Source organism: Ambystoma mexicanum, chromosome 8 (assembly GCF_040938575.1).
Source record: "Ambystoma mexicanum isolate Mex_15411 chromosome 8, UKY_AmexF1_1, whole genome shotgun sequence".
Classification (NCBI taxonomy): domain Eukaryota; kingdom Metazoa; phylum Chordata; class Amphibia; order Caudata; family Ambystomatidae; genus Ambystoma; species Ambystoma mexicanum.
The window spans coordinates 32,380,495-32,400,425 of NC_090929.1; the positions used below are offsets into that span (position 1 = coordinate 32,380,495).

General features: G+C 43.5%; 1 protein-coding gene across 4 annotated transcripts in view; it reads left to right on the forward strand.

The window, feature by feature from the left end:
- The window catches only part of NUP188 (nucleoporin 188), a 1,828,090-nt gene that overhangs the window by 1,295,407 nt on the left and 512,752 nt on the right, over window positions 1-19,931 (forward strand). The gene's annotated exons all lie outside the window — the stretch shown is intronic.

A 19,931-nucleotide genomic window follows, 5' to 3' on the forward strand; every position in this document is an offset into this window, starting at 1 on the left:
ATTTTTATTTGTTTTATTTGTATAGCGCAAACCAGGCCCGGAGGCTACCGGGCGCATATCTTAGCAACAATGGTTACATAGTATTCCGACATATCAGGTAACAGTTAAATTGACGTAGTAAACAGAAGCATTGGTAGTTTGGACATATATACATAGGTAATCAGGTGATCACATTGCAGCTTGGCCCTCAGATGTGACTAGCCAATGTTTGGATTTGTGTTTGAAGAGATTCAGAGAAGGAAGCTTTCTGATAGTAAGGGGGACAGAGTTCCACAATTTGGCTGTCAGAACTGGGAAGCTGGATCCACCGGCTGTTTGGAGCTTGTATCTAGGGATCCTTAGGTTCTGGTTGATGGTAGATCTTAGACATCGAGATGGTGTATACTGCGTGAACCGTGAGGAGAGGTACATGGGGGCCAAGTTATTCATGCATTTGTAGGTCAGGGCAAGTGATTTTAGGGAGATCCTTTGGGTGACTGATAGCCAATGAAGGTTCTTCCTGGTTTCCGAGATCTGGGCCGATCTAGGGATATTCAGGGCTGCTCTAATGGCGTTGTTTTGTAAGACCTGCAATTTGTCTAAATTGCCTTGGTGTGTAACTAAAGCCCTTATAACTGCGTTTTGATATACTTATGGTCCAACGTGACACAAGTGTTGCTCTGTGTGGACGCATTGTATTCCTAGACCACTCGCACACTTTTTCTGAATCTAAGCCTTGACTGCTCACCTACCTGACCTGGTTTTGGCTAACTTCTCAGCGTCTTCCCTGTTTACCATAAACCTGGTGGCCGCCCAATACCTCCCACCAGGGCTGATTTTGGAAATCTATCTCAACTGCGGACCAGAGGGAGGACGGAGTACAGAGGAAGTCTGAGGAGTAGGCTTGAGCAGTAGTACAGTTTGCTGAGCACATAAGTGGAGATTAGTTTTTGTAGAGTGGTATAATAATTAATTGTGATTTAAAAACTGCAAACCAATGCCAAATTTCCTGAACGTAAAGTTCTCTTGGGTTCATAGATCAACCTGGCCTTCAAATAGGTTGCGTCTTTGCCATAAAGGCATCTGTGGACCAGCGTGGTTGCTTTAACTTGGATTCGGGCTGGCACTGGAAGCCAGTGCATAGCTTGCCTACTGGTCGGTTCCATGTGATATTTTTGACGCAAAAATATCGCAATGCAAAAATATCGGCATATTTTTTCGGCAAAAATAACACGTGGACCCTGCGGGGGACACCCCCGCAACCTCCGCACCTAATATTTTCGCCACCAAAAACATTGCCTATGGCCGTTCCCGACGACCATATGTACGGTGATATTTTTGCTGGAGAAAATATTACCTGATACCTACTGGTCGAGATGTGGTGATCCCCTTTATGATGCGTATGCCATCATTTCATAGAACTTGGAGTTTATTAAGACATCCTTTGTTTGCACCAATCAGGAGGGCATTACAGTAGTCAAGTCTTGACAGGATTATCGCCCATGCTATGGTGGTGCAATTGGCCTCAGAGTTTAAATGTTTTTTGTACCTGAGTAGCCTGAGATAGTGTGGGCAGTTTTTAGTCTGGTGAACTTGTGCTTCTGCACTAAGAGAGGATTCCAGGTAAATGCCGAGGGTTTTAACTTGCCCTAGTTTGGAGATGTTATTGTCCTTAATGCTAAAACTAGAGTATCTAAGATCTAGTTTAGCTCTAGCCTGAGGAGAGCCAAAAATCAAAACCTCAGTCTTTCCACCATTGAGACACATCCAATGGGTGGTCATTCAGTGGTCGATTATGTTGGACACATGTTTGAGGTTAGCCATATCAATATCATACTCTACATTGATCTCAAGTATTAGCTGGATATTGTCAGCGAAGTTTGTGAAAAACACCACATTTTTGGAAAGCAGATCACATAGTGGTCTGATGTAAATGTTAAACAATGTTGGAGGTAAACGGGCACCATGGGATTGTAGCAAAACATGGGAGCGGGCTCTGAGGTGGCATCACCCCAGCACACAGTGGACTTTCGGTGGGATAGGAATGATTGAATCCACTCAACTGTTTCTTGTGGGCAGTTCCCTGTGTCGGCAAGGGTGTTGAGAAGTCGTTTGTGGTATAGAAGATTAATCGCTGCCGATAGGTCCAATAAGATGAACCAATGGGTGGTCATTCAGTGGTCGATTATGTTGGACACATGTTTGAGGTTAGCCATATCAATATCATACTCTACATTGATCTCAAGTATTAGCTGGATATTGTCAGCGAAGTTTGTGAAAAACACCACATTTTTGGAAAGCAGATCACATAGTGGTCTGATGTAAATGTTAAACAATGTTGGAGGTAAACGGGCACCATGGGATTGTAGCAAAACATGGGAGCGGGCTCTGAGGTGGCATCACCCCAGCACACAGTGGACTTTCGGTGGGATAGGAATGATTGAATCCACTCAACTGTTTCTTGTGGGCAGTTCCCTGTGTCGGCAAGGGTGTTGAGAAGTCGTTTGTGGTATAGAAGATTAATCGCTGCCGATAGGTCCAATAAGATGAACAGTCCTGTTTTTCCCTGGTTTAGGAGCTTCAGCATGTGGGTCTGGAGGTCAAGCAGAGCACTCGGTACTATGTCCTGAGTGGAAGCCTGACTGCCTAGTGTGTAGTTTGAAAAGTATGCCTGAAATTGCGTGGTGGCCATTTTGTTTACAATCTTCAGCAACAAGTGGGAGTTGGTGATGGGCCTTAAATTCTAAGCATCTTTTGGGTCTAGGCCCACTTTCTTTACTAGGGGAGTGACAGTGACTTTCTTGATGGTATCTGGGACATAGTTGTGATGGAAAACACATTTTCCGAATGTTGAGGTTAATATGAGCAGCAGAGGTATTGGTACTGATGAATTGTTGTCGTAGGTCGCCATCAAAGAATACCACAAGATTGAGTGCCTTGGGTGAGGAAGCAGAAGATTAGGTGGGAAGGAGATGGGAGTGGGTAGAGATGGGATGTTAAGTGTTCAGCATGAGGCAGCGGAGAGCCGTGCAGTGACAAATTGGAGTGAGCAAGCTTTTAATCTTCTCTGAGATGGCTTGGGCAAAGGATGGAAAGGGTACACATATTTGTGTCATCAGAAAAAAAGGTGATAGTGAAAGCCAAAGGATGAGAAGTCTCCTTCTTAGGCAGAGGTATAGAGGGTGAAGAGCAGAGGTCCATGGACTGATCCTTGGGTGACGCAGACAGTTATGAGGGGTGGGGTTTGAGATTTGCGAGTTAAGAGATTTTAAAGGATCGACTTTCCAAGTAGGAGCCGATCCAGGTAAGAGGAGATTTGCAAAACCTAAGGTCCTAGAGAGGGTGGAGTAGAGAGGTGTGGCCGACCGTATCCAAAGCGCAGAAAGCTCCTAAAGGATGAGTATGCAAAAGAGGTTGGAATGGTAAGCATTAGAAAGTTGAAGACGTGCATGAGTTCAGTCTCAGTGGAGTGTTTACTGTGGAAGCCAGATTGAAGTGGACTTCCAAGGCAATTATCCTCAAAGTACTTAGTGATCTTGTCGAAGACCCACCCACTCAAGGACTTTTGAATAATGGGGAAGGAGAGACACAGGGCGATAGTTCGCTCGGACGTTTGAATCATGTGAATTATCCTTAGATGTCATCACAACTCCCCCAGGAGATCCCCTTCCCATGAGGCCAGGGAGGTGTGGCCACTACCTGATAGTGCCCTTGGGGGGGGGGTACACAGCGGGAGGATCTCATGGGTAGACGCTCCCCCTCTGGTGGACAAGGGTGAACATATAGAGAGAATGCAGTATGATCTCCCTCACCCAACACCCTATAAATCAGACTACCCCATGAACCACACTTCTACATCACCCACCTCTATGTATGTCTCTAAGACTGCAATCCCAACATCTATGGAGGCTAGGAAGATATACTGGGATGATGAGGAGGAGGTGCAGAGCTCTGAAGAGCACTTGGAAGAATGTGAATGAGCGTTCTGGTTGTCAGTGGCCCTTCCGAATAAAGACAAAGGAATGACTTGCCCAATTGTCAGTGCCTCCCTGGACGAACCGTAAGCGAGACAGCGGTTCGGTGCGGGAGGGAAAGGCTGTTGACCAGGACGCGGACAGAGAAGGAGAGGCGTCCACATACAAAACTACATTGATGTACCGGGTGAGAAGCTGGCACAGCAGAGGTGTGGGTGAGTACAGGAGTCTGACAGCGTAGTGGAAAGAAGATGCCCAGTCTGCAAGGGACCAACAACTGCGGAGCCACTGCAATACGCCAGAGAATCACAGAAGCTGCGCAAGACCCGAACACCACGAGGAACAATACTGAGACCGACCCGGAGACTCCGGATACAACCCTGAAGGTAAACCACTCATCTTCCTTGTGGCAGTACTTGGCAAAGGAGTGAGCCAAATCTGCCAGATCAAAACCATAGAGAAACTGTGGGCTGGGACCTTCACCCACAAAAGATCAATATCATTCATATTATTCGTGGCAGTACCTGGTAAGAGAGTAAAGCAGGTTTGCCGAACACAAACCAAGGAAAGCTCGGCTCTGGGACCCGCAACTCCAGAAAGAGAATAGTACAAGTCATCTTCATGGCAGTACCTGGCAGGAGAGTGAACCAGGTCTGCCATACCGAATATGCTGAGAAAGGCCAGGGGAAGCGAGTCATTACCCTTAGTGAAGAACTTGCAACCAGAACTGTGCCACCCAGTCCAGGAGGAGAGAGTAATTCTCCTGGACCAAGAACATTGTTGCAACCTTTTAGTTTAGCTATAAGCGTAAGGGACAGATGTAGGGACTTTTTGACACAGGACGGTGGACTTTTTAAGTTACAAAGACATCCTGACAAACCCATTAGCACTTTAGTTGAGGCAGGGCAACCCCTCATAGACATAAGGAAAGAGAGGGTTTCTGCTTGATATGATAGGTTATTTATAACGCGCTTAGTACCCAGAGGTTTCTAATTGCGGACCTGGGGATCGAACCTGTGTTGCTCTGTGTCATCTTTCTTCCAAGGCGAGCATGTTGCCCCCGAGCTATCCTCCTGAGTTTACTTTTATATTGAATGAAAGTCTATAGCAATCACTATGCCACCTATGTGTCAAGCGCCTCCTTCTGCACCATTACAGTCAGTAGTGAGTTTCTTCAATGGGGCTAAGACAGTTGCATATTTGAAGAAGGCAGGGAAGATTCCAGTGTGAAGAGAGGTTAAAGAGCTCAGAGAGCTAAGGGCAGGTGATAACGGCGGCAGCAACAGTAAATCCCCATTTCCATGGAGTCCATTAGGACTGCATGGAAATGGGGTCACTGACGCACCAGGATCCATGGCCCATACCGGCATTGTTTTTAGTATGGCGGTCCAAAAAGGACTGCCATATTTCCAGACCGCAATACTTGGAGGCCCTAAGTCTTTGACCATATGAGGAGCGAAAGGGTTGATAGGAGTGCACGATGGGTTGGCACTGCAAAGGATGGGTACTTATTCAATAAGAGAGGTAGTGGAGAAGTAGTCGAGAGCAGAAGGGGTAGGAGGAGAGGTGGTGGACAGGACGGTTGGAGAGGGAGAGAGGAGGGTTATGAGAGTCATGAATTTTAGAGGAAGAGTAGTGAGCAGCGTCATTAGCAGAAATGGCGGAGGCGTTGGAGGTTGGTTTGGGAGTTGTGAGTAAAGATTGGAGGGTAGATGAAAGTTTACGGGAGTGATTGCGAAGGGAGGTTAGCTTTGTGAAGTAGGAAGATTTGACAGTCAACTGCAAAAGTTAGGGCAGCATGGATTTTTTTTTTGTAGGCTAAGAGTAGGGAAGGTGTCTGATATGTGCCAGTGTCGTAGTTCACAGCACATGTTTGTTTGAGTCAATTCCAGAGGTAATCCAAGACTGAGAACTGGAAGTTGTGAATGTGCGAGCAGGAGAGTGTTGGTCATATGGAGCCATAAGTGCATAGTGAAAGTCAGAGAAAGCACGGTCAATGTAAGAGGCATGAATAGGAAAGAGAGGCGCTCACATCGTCAAGGTAAGGGGCAAGAGAGTCCTGCCTGAATATCGTCCTAGTCATTGAAGAGGGGAGATGAGGAGTAGAAAGTGGAGGAGCCTGATCTGGTTTGTGTTACAGTGGAATGGTCCACAGCCACTTCCGGTCCAGATATGATCCATATTCTGCCAGATGGCTACTCTATTTTTCAGGTAGACTGTGATGCTCACCGAGGTGGATGCGTTGCCTTCATTTTTAAAGATGCATTTTCCGGTTCCCTTCTTCCATGGAATCAATGTTAAGAGTATCAGTTAACTCATCATTTACATTACATATTCGTATAGGATATCAACCTCCTTCCCTAAACCTTGAATGCTTTCTAAAAGGCATTTTTCCCCAATCATATCAGTTACAGCTGTACCTAAAACATAATAATTTGTGTTTTAGGAGATTTCAATTTCTGGGCCGATTCTACAGATTGCCTTGCAGCAGTTTCTATCTTGGGCTGTACGGAAAGTCTATCTTTGCCTCAATTAATCATAGAACCAACACAATCAAAGGGACATACTCTAGATTTCATTTTTGCTTCACTTGATTTTCTACTGGCTACTTTGGAAAGATCCTTATCAGAGCCCTTTTAGGTTGATGCTTCCTTCACCTATTAAGAAGAGCACTCTACCAGAAGTATTACAGGGAAGTTTGCATCGTGTTGAGCCACCAGTACTTGCACAAGAAGGTACGCTACATAATCGGGCATTCAAGAGCGACCTGTTGCCTTTGCAATTACCGCTATTCCAGCTTTTAACAGCTTGTTTGGTTGCTGCAGATCACCTGGCACCATCTGGCAGACTTGTAAAGAAAGGTCCTCGCCTCTCTCTTCAGAGATTTGCACGATGCATGCGGTAGTTCGCAGAGTTGAGCACAAATGGCGTGTTAATTGTGATCCCATACTAAAAGTCTGTTTTAAAAAAGAGTTGGCCTTGTACCACCTGGACTTAAAAGCAGCTAAACGATCCTACTTTGGCAAGACTATTCAATCTGCAACTAACACATCTAGGAATTGTTTCAGACAGTGAAGAATCTTATTATTCCAAAATCTGTATCAGCGGTCACATCCTCCCAAGAGCTATGTAATGAGCTATCCAACTATTTTCTGAACAAAATTGAGATTATTAGGGACATTCATCTTTAACAACTGTAACTACTTTATCTACACCGGTGTGTGACTGTTCCTATCTCTGCAAGATTTGAGTCTTTCCAGCTTATTAATACAGCTGATGCAATTAGCGCAGTTATGCGTTTAACATCAGCCTCTCCTTTTTAATGAGATTCTTCTCTCCCATTTTAAGTTGATAGCAGTTAGGCGAGATACCTGCTGAGGCTTTACATTCACCTCTTCTCTTCTGTGCTGTGTGGCAGGCCCTAAGTTACAAAATGCTCTCCCATTAGATCTGTGCAAGATCCAAGACTCATCTTTTTAAAGCTCAGTTTAAGACTTATTTGTTGGAATTTTCCAGCTCCTTCCTTCCATATTTTTTGAGTGCCTTGATGCCTATGGTGAAGGTCTTGCGCTATATAAATACTGATTGATTAATTGACCGAGATGTTAAATTGAGTGATTAGAAGGAGAGGGGTCCTTTATTGAAAACCCTATCACACACACTTTCTGTAATTAGTTGCAAGAATTTGGCAATCGTTTTTTTTTTCTTTTTAATATAGGCCTTTTACTTTGACAAGACGCCACAATGACTGCCTTATTTTTAATTTGATGGTCGAAGCTTGCTCCCATCTTAGATTTAGGTTAGGCATTTTTCCACCCTGCATTTACAGTTTAATAAACAGCCTTGAACTGTGATCACTTGTCTGTCTTTACTGTTGCCACCATGAGATCCTTACAATGGGTAATCTCTTTTGCACCAATACCTCATAGACTCTGTCTACTAGGCGGACCACTGCTGCCTCAGTATGCCTCTGACCTGTGCGCTGGTCGATAGTTGCTGGCTCGTCAACAAAAAAAGCACCCCCCTCCCCATACAATCATGTGCTGCTAGGTCATCCTCTGTAAACTGCTCTGTCAAAAAGGTGGCAGTATTTACAGTTTTACTCCTCACAATGTGAATGTTCGGGCTGGACATTACAATCTCATACACGGACGCCTGCTGCATGGTCAAAGTTGATTTGGAATGCTCCAAAATGGCGAACACTGGGTGCTCCATGTACAGGGTTACAGAGCATCCCATATCAGTTGTGGAGCTATTCTCAATCGCCAATGTAGCTGCAGCAAGCGCTTGTTTGCCTGGGAACTGGCCCTGCATCACAGAATCTAGCAGTCTGCTGTAGTAGGCCAATGGCGTGTGGCCCATCATGCTCATTTGTGTCAGTACTGCAGTCATCAATTGGCCATTTGAGTGGTAAAACAGATACAACTCTTGTGTAATCGGGGGTAGCCAGCAATGGGGCAGTGGTGATCACTTCTTTTAGACCGTTAAAGTTGGTGAGCCGCAAGTGTCTGCAAGTGTTAGAGGCTGTTTGGCTGCAGACCCTGCTGGTTTATCCTCCTGGACCGCCTGACTGCTGGACTTATTGCCATCACTCTGTGTCGTCGGCAAGCGGAAGCATTTTCTACTCTAAACGTGCCTTTCTGGACTACATCAACCATAATCCTTGGTGCTGCCCGCAGCCCCTCCCCCCTCATCTTGGGATCGGTGCTTGTTGTTTCAAAATAGCCGTACAAGAGCACCGCGCGCGCACCGCAAGTGCCTGCAATTGTTAGAGGCTGTTTGGCTGCAGACCCTGCTGGTTTAGCCTCCTGGACCGCCTCACTGCTGGACCTACTGCCATCACTGCGTGTTGTCGGCAAGAGGAAGCATTTTCTACTCGAAACGTGCCTTTCTGAACTACATCAAGTAAATAACTTTGCTTTGAACTCATTACCGTGACTCGTTCACTAGAGTCAGTGATAGCGTTCTTTGTTTAGTTGCCGGCCAACTTGCAGCTTCTTTCATCACCTACCTTTCTCTTTGCAGCCATAATCTGCGGTGCTGCCCGCAGCCCCTCCCCCCTCATCTTGGGATTGGTGCTTGTTGTTTCAAAATAGCTGTGCACGCGCACCGCAAGTGCCTGCAAGTGTTAGAGGCTGTTTGGCTGTTCGGCCGTGCGGGCGTGTGGGTGTGTGAAATAAGTATTTAATATTTTTTCGCCTCTAATGTTAATTTTGCCTACATTTCGCCAACCTTTCATGCTGCGGTACTTCAACAGTATTAAGGTAGGAAGAGTTTGTCCTTGATACTTGTGTTTGTGTAACAGCGTTGGTAGCCCAACGTTATTTTTCTGCACTTAATACACATCGCAAATCGAATAATGCTAAGTTTTAGGTCTTTTGTTTTTTTCTTTAACATATTTAAAGGATGGCTATGGGTTTAGAAGTGGCAAATGTTCAGGTATGGTGCAACCAACTGGTATTGGTAATATGACCGAGACTGAGAAATGTTCCATACCTTCTCTAAACTGCGATGTTGATACTGGTAACATTAATCCTGTTATACAGGATGCTATATCTAATACATTAACCATTGAGTCTTCAGGTTCGACCAAGGAAGGCAATTCACTTAATAGCGATTTTGACATCAAAGCATTGGCTGACCTGGACTCTCGCATCAGATTATCCATTGGTCTGTTGGCTCCACTCATTTCAAGAAATCATGATCTACAAGAAAATGTATCTGGAAATGATGCACACTTGCCATCCAACACTACTTTGCCACTGTCTGGGGTAAATATTAGTAACAGTGGCGCGGCTTCATATCCTGATCTTCCATTAAGTCCCGATCCTGTCATTCCATACTCCCAGAACAATGGCAGTGTCTCTAGCATACCTCTTACCTCTAAGGATCAAGAACCCTTTACTTTCCCAGTAATAAGAATTCTCGACTTGTTAGAAAAGGGGCATGACGTCACCCATTTAGAACTGAGAGACATTAAATATACCATGAATGAGATCGACTCTAAGGTGAATTGGCTGGAAGGTTTTATTCTTGCCTTGGACGGCCTCCATTTAAAGACAATGACACCTTCAGAGGCCAAGATTAAGATCACTCATGAACAACGTACACAGACTAAAGGATCTTGTTCTGATGACACAGCGAGCTTCGGGTCTGAATCATCAAATGAAATTGTGTTAATACGAGGCAAACTAGCGACTATCAATTCCACCCTAGTTGATCTTAGGAACATGCTTAATCCATCTGATCCTGTTACTCCACTAGAAAAATGGTGAAATCTGCCGACAGCCCCTCAGTCTTACTTAAATGTATTGATGATCAGAAACAGTCTACTGGCTATACAGAATGTGAATCTGAATATATAGGTTATGAATCCAGAAGATTCCGCAAAAATCAAAAACGCTGTGTCAAACGTGCAGGAAAGAAAACGCAGATCAGCCAATGAAAAAATAAAAAAAAAATCTAAAAAAAAAAAATTCAGTGAGTCCTGACAGTGGCAGTGAGGATGCGATTGATGTGGCACAGCTTTCTGTGGAATGCCAACCACATCTGGGCGCAGATCATAAGAATGAAGCCAAGATAAAGGAAGTCAAAACAATATCAATTCCTGGCATCAAACATGAAACAATCACAGTCGAAGTACATAAAGAACCTGTAGCTATCGTGCCCCAACGTGAACTAAAGTATGATTTAGATAATAAGAGCGTGACCGAAGGGGCTGTACCAAAAACTGGAAGGAAAAAAACATCGACCAGATTTACATCCTCATTCAATCTTATCAATAACCAAAATGAAGCACCCAACCAGCTTATTGGTGGAATGGTTAAAAAGGCTTCTCGGCTTTATTCAGAAACCTTACAAAAATTCCAGTGAATGCTCAGGCTTCGAACTCCAATAACGCACCAATAACCTTAAATGGAAGAGGAAAGCTTACCAAATTACCTAATGACACAACTATTGGTAAGACTGCCGTACAGAATGAGTGTGCAGCGGGTGTTTCTGCCTGCGTTGCACATGAAAAAAAAACAACCATCACAGAGTAGCAATTTAACTGTTTCCAACATACAAGAGTCTACATGTGTAATGTTAACTGCTGGCATTCCCCCCAATCGAAATAATCAATCAGCTATTAACTACACAATCTTCTGGAAATGAACCTAATGCTCACAGTGACTCAACTGATATTCAATCTGATTCTGTGGGACTAGAAGGTGGTCCCATTAGTAAAGATTCAAATGACCTAAAAAGCATTTTAAATCTCAAAGATCACATATCTGATCAAAAGGATCAGCCCAATGGTACCCACATAGGTAGTATCGTGCTTGCAAATGCAAATGATAACTTTGATGATGCCAGACCCCATGTTCTAATGTTAACAACAAGAAACACACTAACATGATAGGGCTCGAGGGCAAGCAGGAAATATTACGTGGTGCGCAAATTAATAGTGTTAGGGAGCATTCTCTTATAAGGCTAATTTCCCATACCTAGTGAGTCCCCCAGCAGCTTTGCTAGATTTCTGGGGTTTGTATTTTTTCTCCTGCTAAGAGTGAGACACTTTCCTTCCCACTCTTAGGCATGATTTGAGGTATGTATTTGACTTGGTATGTGCTTATGGGCTATGGGGTCTTTTACTCCATAGGGTAACATCTGTTTTGGTAGATGTGATACACAGCACCCTCAGTGCAGCAACACAGGGGTGTCATAGTGACCCCCAAACATAGACTCCATACCCTGGGACTGACTACTGTCTCCCAGGGCATGTAAAGTCACCATTGGCTTTATTAGTCCAACATTGTGAACAGAACCAGTACAAACCATCATATTGTGGAAGTACTGGAAGGGGTTAATTAGATTGCCCCTGGGTCTGTTTCCAAGGGGGCACTGTCCAGTCCTCCCTTGTCGAGTTATCCTATGGGATTTTCCCATTCATTTTAAACTCACCACTTTTTTGGGTGCATTGTAAAGATACCGCCGGTTTATTTAATAATATAAAATTGCCGGTTGGGTCTTTTCGTCAGAACTCTTTTGCAAAATGGCGTATGTGTCCGTCTCTGTAACTCCAACCAAGGTCGGGCCCTTTGTTCCACTTTTTGGCGGGCTTCTCCACAGAAGCCCTCCAACTGGTGTCACTCTGTCTGGGATTCACAGGATGTGTGGGTGGGGGAGTTGGCACCCTGGACTGCGTTGCCTTAGCAACCCAAGTCGCACTCTGTCTTGATTGGGCCAGTGGTGAGCCGCCCGGCTCACCACTTAGCATGTATGAGTGACAGCTAGGCTGTTGAATGGGGGTTTTTCTGCATAAAAGCAGGGCTTTTGGGACTGGAACCTCAGAAGTCGCCACAGGACCTAAGAAATCCGAAGAGGGGAGAAGCTGAGCCATCTGCAACGACGACCCCACCGGTGGAGCCCTGTTGCAACGACCTCACCACTTTCCCGACGACAAGAGAAGATCTTCAGCTGCAAGAGTCTTCTCCCTCTGAGCTGGTGGGGACAACCAGTTCGACCTTCGCCTTCCAGGACGCCCCTTGGTCGAATCGCCAGTGGCAAGCACCCCGGCGGCCGGATAGCCAAGCTTCAGTCCACTGGGACCGCGAATAAAAGGAGCGCACCTTTTAACCGAACGAACTCCGCGGCTGGTTTCATCCCTGGGCAGTGCTCCAAGTTTCCTCCTTCACGAGATCTTCTCTTCCCCTGGTCGAAACCCCGAACTGCACCCGCTGCCAGGAACAACTGCCACCGCTGGAGCTTCCTCACTTTTAAAAGGTACTGTGTTCCGCCTGGCCTCCCTTCCTTCGGATCGCTAAAGGTGACCCTTAAATCCTTGGCTTTCCAACTGGGTTGGCCCCCAGACCTCCTAACTTTATCTTTCACATCAAACCAACCTCTTTTGAACATTTTCGCAAAGACTTGGGTGCATTTTTACAGTAGACTCTGCCTTCACTAACTTGTGGTCTTAGAAAAGTGTTGGGAACTGTTTATTTTCATGACCTGTCTTTTTCTCTCCCTCTAACTTAATTATTGGAGTGCCATCTGAGTTAAGCACTCACATCTGTTTTTACAAATAGTGGTGTTCTAACCTAGACTTGTCTAATAATTATTAAGGGAGGTGTGTATACTTTATCTGACTGTGTTTGAACTTGCTTTGATTTAGAGTGCTTAGTGTATTTCCTAAAGTGTGTTTTAAATAAATAATTATATACTTTTGATACCAAGCTCTGGTCAGTGTTTGCTTGCCCCACTGTGTTTTTGGCCCTATTGTGTATGCAATGTATTCTGCCCTACTCATCTTGAGAGAAGTCCGACTGCTCAGCCACAGCTACCAGGTAAATCTGGGTGGTGCAGACTGCTACCAATTGGGTTTACTGCTTACTCCTGCAGTCTTAATTTTTTTGCAGTGTTCCCCAGGGGAACTGCACAGGATTCTGCCTAACAAATAGAAAATATCTTTTAGATCTTCTCTCTGTAATTCCATCACTGAGAATTATACCATCCAGCGATATTGATCACATCGCATTAGCTCCTACCAACAACTTTCGTATGACATGTCATTTGTTTTCTGAACACTTACTCAAGCTTATTTGGTCATTTAGAAGGGAACTTTCAGAAATGGGATTTTCATTGTTCACCTTTAACGACGAAAAACTGGCAAATTAATTTTTATATGTTAATCAGTTCCGCAATTCAAATGAGCAGAAAATGAATGGTGATCATGCAACCAGTGCCAAAAATTATACATTTTGAATATCTCAACTTTTGACAATTAGTCGAACCAACACCAAAATGGCATGGTTGGAACCATTGGTAGAAATGATATTTACGGCCGATCAAGACTTGTTTATATCATAAGCTAAGGGTAAGTCCGTTCTTAATGTCCTTTCTGGGAACTCATGTGGGTATAATATTTCCATCTGGCTTTCCACGCTTGCAAAATTACCAACCATTTTTTTGTTCCAAGAAACAATGAAAATGGATCCACTGGTCATCCCTTATTACCATTCATATTGCTCTCCTGCCTCCAAAGGTGTGGGTGGCAGGCCTTTCGGAGGTTTAGCTATTGTAATCAATAATGCTGTTGATTGTAGGATAACCTTGGTGTATTCTTCGGTTCATGTTTTAGCTGTAATTTTGTGCCTCGACAAGCGCGAAACAAATGTAATTCTAATAATCAATGTGTAATGCAGTCTATAGTATTTAGTATTTAGTATTTTATTTATTTCTATAGCGCACCAGGCCCAGGGGCATCCGGGCGCTTAACTTAGTTACAACAAGATGAAAGCATGACAAGGCAATGTGACAGAGTATTACAAGATTATTACAGGAAGATTTACAAAATTTACAACATATACATTCAAATGAATATCGATAAGGCAGTGATTTACAGGATAGTTAATAAGGGATGCCGAGTAGGTCAAAGTGCAAGTAGGGCAGTAAGCTGATGTTAGCAGTCTTGGGCGGATAGCCATGCTTTGGTAAGGTATTTGAATTTCAGGAAGGAAGGTTCTGCTCTAAGGTCATTGGGGAGTGAGTTCCAAAGTTTGGCTGCCAGGATGGGGAAGCTGGTTCCACCAGATCTTAGGCGATTAAAGCGCGGGATGACAAGGCAGTTGGCTTGGGCCGCTCTGCGAGGTCTGGTGGAATTGTGGAAAGAGAATCTGTTTGCCAGGTAGCGAGGGGCTTGGTTGTGGAGGCATTTGTGTGTGAGAGCCAAGGACTTCAAGGAGATGCGCTGTGGGATAGAGAGCCAGTGCAGGTTGCGCCTGGTGTCAGATATATGCTGGCGCCTAGGAATGTTAAGGGCCGCTCTGATCGCATTGTTTTGGACAATTTGTAGCTTATTTAAGTTGCGGAGATTAGTACCTAGATAGAGGGCATTACAGTAGTCAACCTTGGATAGAACAAGGGTCCTGGCCAAGGTTACGCAGTTGGCAGTGGTTAGGAACGGGCGACAGGCGGTGATGAGCTTGCAAGTAAGCGCTGCTGCAGATGAGACTGCGTTGGATTGTCTAGTCAAGGATAGGGTTGAGTCGATGTAAATCCCAAGGGTTTTCGTGTCCTTAGCAATCGGGATGGTATTCCCATCGATGGTGAAAGACTTGAAGGCAGGGTTAAGTTTAGTGAGTTTTTGTGGTGAACCAAGAATGAGGAGCTCTGTCTTTTCATCATTTAGGCAGAGGCCGTGCTGGGCCATCCACGCTTGGATGACCTGGTAGATGGCGTTGATGGCAAGGGAGTCAGTTGTGTAATCGCCTGTGATGGGGATGAGTATCTGTGTGTCATCAGCGTAATTGGTATACGTGACGCCCAAGTGATCCAAAATATCGAAAAGGGGTTTGGTAAACACGTTATATAACGTGGGCGAGATACAATACCCTTGAGGCACACCACAGGCGACCGGAGCGGGTGGTGCGGCCGCAAGTGGGGAGAATACACGCATAGATCTATTATCCAGGAAGGATCTGATCCAAGTGGCGGCATTTTCTGAGAAGTGTGCGGCTGATTTGAGGTGATGGCAGAGAATTTTGTGATTGACGAGATCAAAAGCAGCAGAGAGGTCCAGGAGAAGTAATAATGCCAGTTTGCCTTTGTCTTTGAGATCTTCGATCTGCGTTTTTAAGTCAATAAGGGCGGTCTCAGTGCCATGGCGAGGCCGGAAGCCTGATTGCCGGAGTCCCAGAAGGTTATTAGATTCAAGGTATTCCTGAATTTGTAGGTAGGCCGCGCGGTCGAGGATTTTTAGTAAAAAAGGTACAGTGGTAATTGGTCTGTAGTTTGTGGGTATACTGGGATCGAGGGTAGGTTTTTTCAGAAGCGGGATGACCCATGCATCCTTAAGATTGTCCGGTACAATCCCAGAGCTAAAGGAGGAGTTGATGAGCGTAGTGATGAAAGGTGCTAGGTCGTGAGCAGCTTCCTTGATAATAGGTGCAGGACAGAGGTCACCCTGACAATTGGACGGTTTAAGGCTAGTGATAATCTTTTCCACTTCGAGAATGGAGAGTGGAGAGAAGCTAAAAGGAGTCAGAGAGTCTGTGATAGAGGGGTTTGTGGTAGGTATAGGGATCTGTAGAGGGTTGGATTGAAGGCTAGATTGTTTGTTGTTAATTTTAATTTGGAGAGTGGCAATCTTACCTAGGAGAGCTTCTTGGATTTTGGAGCACCAGGTGCTATCTTTGGTACATGTGTCAGGTGGGGTAACAGGAGTTTTAAGTTCTTTTAGAATTTTAAACAATTCTTTGGTGTTAGATTTGGCTTGCTCGATGCGTTTGTTATATGTGTCTTTTTTTGCCTGGAATATAGCTTCCTTGTAGTTAAGGGTGGCCAGGAGTACGCGTGATTTGTTAGCTAGAGAGTGATTGCTTCTCCAGTGGGATTCTGCAATTCGTTTTTCTTTGCGTAGTGCTCTGAGATGGGGAGTAAACCAGGAGTTTAGGTGGGCTCGAGGTTTAGATTTTCTCAGTTTCGAGGGTGCAATGGTGTCTAAGGCTGTAAGCATGGCCCGGTTGAAGGTGTCGACCAGGGCCGTAGGGTCAGAGCATGATGGATCCAGAACATTAAGAGCTGGAAGGAGGAGGGGTAGGAGTCTATCGCAGGTAATGTTGCGTTTGTTACGGGTGGCCATAGCCGGGGCAATGTTGTGAGGGAGGCTGATAGGTTTGGACTCAATATTGAATGTAATTAAGTTGTGGTCTGTCCAGGCGCACTGTTGGTTAGAGGTGATGTTGATGGGACAGTTGAGGGCGGCTAGCCAGTCAAGGGTTCTGCCCTTGTTGTGGGTAGGTTGGTTTAGGAACTGAGTGAATCCAGCATTAGTGAGGATGTTGTCAATAGACGAAGCAGCGGTGTCCTTGGGGTCGTTGAGGCCTAAATTGAAATCCCCCAGTATCATAACCTGGGAGGTAACTTTGGTGCTGTGTGTGAAGATGTATTATTGTATCTTATGTATCTTGTATTATGTATATTCTATCTTAGATATCTTTGATGATCTAGATTGTTATTTTGACCAAGCCTCAATGATTTACTCTAATTATGAGACTATTGTAGGTGGGGATTTTAATTCGCATTGTAATGGACAGCTTACAAATGATCTTGTGTGCAAGCAATCCAATTCAAATAGTTGGAAATGAGGAGCAAAGTTTCGAGATTACTTTGAGAATTGGGGTATGTCATTTGTCACATTCAGTCAGTCTTCTAATGTACACTGAGGCAAAATTGGTTCTGTGATTGATTTCTTTTGTGTCTCTGATTTACTGTTATCTAGAATTGACCCAGTCAAAATTGGGGACATTACTCACAGTGATCATGCCCCCATTTTTCTTACTACTTCACTTGATACCGATCAATGGTATTCTAACATCCATTTACTTCCGATTGAAATCAAAAGGGATAACATTTCCCCAAGTTGGAATCCCACCTTCTGTAGGAAGTAAGCAGAACGGGTACATAACCATCTCAAAAGCCTGACTAACTGGGATTCTATTAACTCCTGCTCCATTGATTATGTAAATGCAATGATCAATGACTGCATTGAAGACGCTCCCAATCAGTACAGAACCAGAATTCCTCTTTTTGAATCCATTAACAAACATAGATTCAACTATAACATGAAAATGTTGAAAATATCTAAATATCGTGACATTAGACGATTAGAAAAGGAGGACATATCTGTTTCGCAATAAATGTTAAAAAAGAAGCGTATCATTCTCGAATACAAATTTAAAATTAAAGGTGCACATTTGCAGCAATACAATGAACAAAATTGCAAAATGATCAAAGCTATTTGTTGCCGTAATTCACGTGATATTTGGACTGCGTTGAAAAAGGGAAATGTGGCAGAAAGATCTGCCAAGTGTGAAATAAAAGCAGAAACATGGATATCCTATGTTAAGGAAAAATATGATACCGGCCCGTTTTGTAAATATAAGGGACAATATAGTTCCTGTCTCTCTCTTCAACTACTTTGCTTGGTCCACATATGACATAACGTGGGCCATTAAAAAATTGTCCAATTCCCGTGCTCAGGCCCCGATGGGATTCCTATTTGTGTATACAGATGAGACCCTATTTTTTGGAGTAAGATCCTAAAGATCAAATTTGATAGCATTTTTCAAAAGGGCCATATTCCGATTTCTTGGGTCACTTCTATTCTTATCCCTCTTTACAAAAAGGATGATTCCAGCTCACCTGAGAATTACCGTCCCATATCTTTGACAGATGCAGCAGCAAAGTGTTTTTCTATTTTAGTCATTTATGACTTAGAAAAATATCTATCCACTCATAAAATTTATTCAAAATGTCAAGTTGGATTTAGGCGTCAAATGGGCACAACTTTAAATGCTACAATCATGGCCCATCTGATTGCTGGTGTTAAAAGAAGGGAACTTGGTAAAGTTTATATTGCCTCCATTGACATGTCTTCCGCATTTGACTCAGCTGTGCGGCACGTTTTATGGAATAAAATGCGAAAGTTTGTTATCCCAGAACACTTTAAATACTGGATCACCAAATTCCATACAAATACATCATGTAGAATTCGCTTAACCCGGGGGGGGGGGGAAATCTCTAACCGAGTCTGTTCCTCTTCATCTTGGTTTGATGCAAGGATGCAACTTTGCATCCATGCTCTTTAACTTGTATCTTGCAGATATAGACAATCTTTGGGAATCTGTCATTACATATCCAGCAAGGCTTTGCTCACTTCGACTACACTGGTTAGCCTTTGCTGATGACCTGATTTTTTTTTTGACTTAACTCCATCTGGTCTCCAATCCAAATTCGACATATTCTCAAGGTTCGCCTATAATCATAATCTTATTCCTAATCCAAGTAAGACCTATGTTATGATTGTTCAATCCTGCAAAAAGCTTAATAAATTTAGATGGCGCATTGGTGATACGCCCATACTTGAATTAAAAGAGACCAGCTGTTTGGGATATTGACTGAGTAATGTGACTACTTATAACTCATGGTTATACTATCTAAAGCAAAAATCCAGACCCTTACTGAGTCAAATGAAATTGATTTTTTCTACACTTTGTAAATTCTCAATTATTCCGCTCCTTGAATTCCCTACATTAAAAGTGGAACCAATTCTTTTATATGTATTGGACATTTGTCCTAGTAGCATGCTTAAAGAATTGGATTTATTACAGTGCAGTATGGTGAAAAAAGCTCTGCGCCTGTCTTTATCCATTCCTAACTGCATTATTAGACACGAGATAGGTCTTATTTCCTTATCTACCAGGTTTACATGGCCTGCTCTATCAAACTACTCCAAAATTCTGAATTGCCCTGATAATTCAATTTATCAAGATTTCCTTGATTTTAAAAAGGGCTGCTCCTCTAGGTCTATTACCAGCTACTATGTGACCATGGAGAATACTCTATTGAACTTTAGTGTTGATAGCGAAGATCTGTATAAGCGTCCAAATTATGTGAAACAAAAGTTATTTCAGAACGATTGGTGTAAAACCATTGATCAAATTGCCACTCTGTGTACATATAAGGAATATTCACAATTTCCCCATAAAAGAGATGGTTGTTGTGATTATCTTAGGATGTTACCATGTAACATAACTAGAATGTATTACATGTGTTTTAGGTTAAACCAATATCATACCCTTGAAAGAACAAAGTATTGGGAAATAGGAAAAAATAAATTGGGCATTTCTAATTGTCGGTTTCCTGAATGTACAGAACGGAACGAAACATTAAAACATCTTGTTTTAGAATGTCCCTTCTTTAGGGATCAAAGGACAAAGTCTTTCTTAAGATTTATTAATGTAAACTATCAAGATTGTATGATTTCACTCTGGAGTAGCCTTATGAAAGGCAATGAGAAGGCTTTAATTTTTGCTTTGGTTGTTTTCCTGAAGGTAATTGAAAAAGAGATTTTGCTGCTTCATTGATATATTGTTTTTAACTTAAATTTGATTTTAATTGGCATTTTTATGGTTGTAAAGTGTTGTAAAATTGTTA